Source organism: Lipophrys pholis, assembly GCF_963383615.2.
Source record: "Lipophrys pholis genome assembly, chromosome: 14".
NCBI classification, from domain to species: Eukaryota; Metazoa; Chordata; class Actinopteri; order Blenniiformes; family Blenniidae; genus Lipophrys; species Lipophrys pholis.
Window position 1 is genome coordinate 27043564 of NC_137633.1, and position 1910 is coordinate 27045473.

Here is a 1910-nt window from a genome sequence, read left to right on the forward strand (position 1 = left end):
GAGCGACAGCCTGCCTGACGAGGACAACAGACAGTAAATTTCAAACTGGGCGACACTGAAACGGCCGAAATACTTGGGCTGGACCCGATTATTGGAATATTCCGACGTTGTGGTGTCAGATTAGTTTGAGATCTGAATAATCTCCGGCTCCCCGGCAGCACAGTGCTGCTGTGAAGCTCCTCTCTGTCAGCCCCTCCATGATTCCTGCATTGCGTGTCCGCAGACTGCCGGGCCGCTGGTGATACACGATTGCATCTGGGTTCACTTCCTCAACGTTCCGTAACGTAACGATCCTGAAACCACCTCCACCTCTGCTGCCCGGCGTTCTCCACCTTTCCTCAAGTACTTTATGTTTCACTTCAGGAGTTCTGAGCCTCTGGATCTTTATTTTATTTAAATTGTGATTGTTCAGACGGGGAGACGGAGGATCTCCTCACACAAGCGTCCAGTAGCTCTGGAGCATGAGCAGTCCGTGCGTACAGATCGCATTGTCGACCTCAGAGGGGCGGAGCCTAACACACAGGGTGGATGACGATTTTGACGTCACGTCCTCTGAGCACAGGAAAGTTTCACTTTCCCTTAACAGCAGAGAACATAAGGCCCGTGGGCCAAAACAAACCAAGAGGCTCCAGTCTGGTCCCTCCAAAGCAAGGAGGTTATAGAGGATTTATACAAGTTTTATTTTTACATTTCATTGTATTTTGCACCAGAATGTTTCATTAAAATTGACTTTATGTTGAGATTATAATCATTTCCAGTACTAACTGTTTGATCTTTCAAAAATAGAGAGAATTCCATTCCATACACTGTGACCACAACAAAGAATAACTTTCAAGTGTAAATTTAAAGGTTATTAGAGTAATATTTTACCAGTCTGGTCCACCCTGAAGAGAGGACACCTGTCTTCAGTGGACACTGGACGCTGGATGTATTGATTATGACTCTGTTGTGGTAATGGGTGATTTTAATCTTCACTGTGAGAATCCAGAAGATAACAGTGCTGAGGAACTCCTGAACATCTAGAAGATGTTGGACTTTTCCAGCATGAGACAAAGTCCACACACAACCAGGGACACATCGTAGACTTGGTTCTTTCCATTTGTGAGGTTGTGGTGAAAGATGTGTGTGTTCCTGACCAGGACCTTGTCTCCTTGCTGACACACTCACTTCTTTTAAATCAGGACTTAAAACATTCCTAGATTCACAGGCTTTTGAATAAACAATAGAGTTTGCTTATTTATTAAACTAATCTTAATAAATATCTTACCTTATTTATTCTACTTTTCTTCATTATTTGTTTTAATGTATTTCTTTCATGTCTTCTAAAGCTTTAATGTATTTCTTTATTCTGTATTTCTTTAACTTCTTTGTAAAGCTCTGTGAATTGCCTTGTGTTTGAATGGTGCTCTATAAATAAATGTGCCTTGCCTTGCCTTGCCTTGCCTTGCCTTGCCTTGCCTTGCCTTGCCTTGCCTTGCCTTGCCTTGCCTTGCCTTGCCTTGCCTTGCCTTGCCTGCAGTATGCATACCGGAACCAGGAGACTCAGGAATGTCTTTATTTGAATCACGCATACATGTGCCGCTCAGAGGGGGGGCTCAGCCGCAACCTCACCTCGGCTCGGGGTGTCACATACGATGCACATAAATCTTTTATGGACAATCATAATGGATATGGATAATCAGAGACTCACCGCTTGTTGCCTTCATCTCAACATCTGGTAGAAACACCAGAACAAACCAGAACGGACTTTCAGCCAATCACTGAGCAGCTCTGGAGATTTAAAAGTCGCCTCAAGTCTCTGACATGAAATGATGCTGATTGGTTTAATTTCATGTCAGTCACTGGTATTGTTGATCAGTAATTGGTGAGGCCGCTACTAAACCCTGCTGTCAGGGTCCACGGAGAACCCA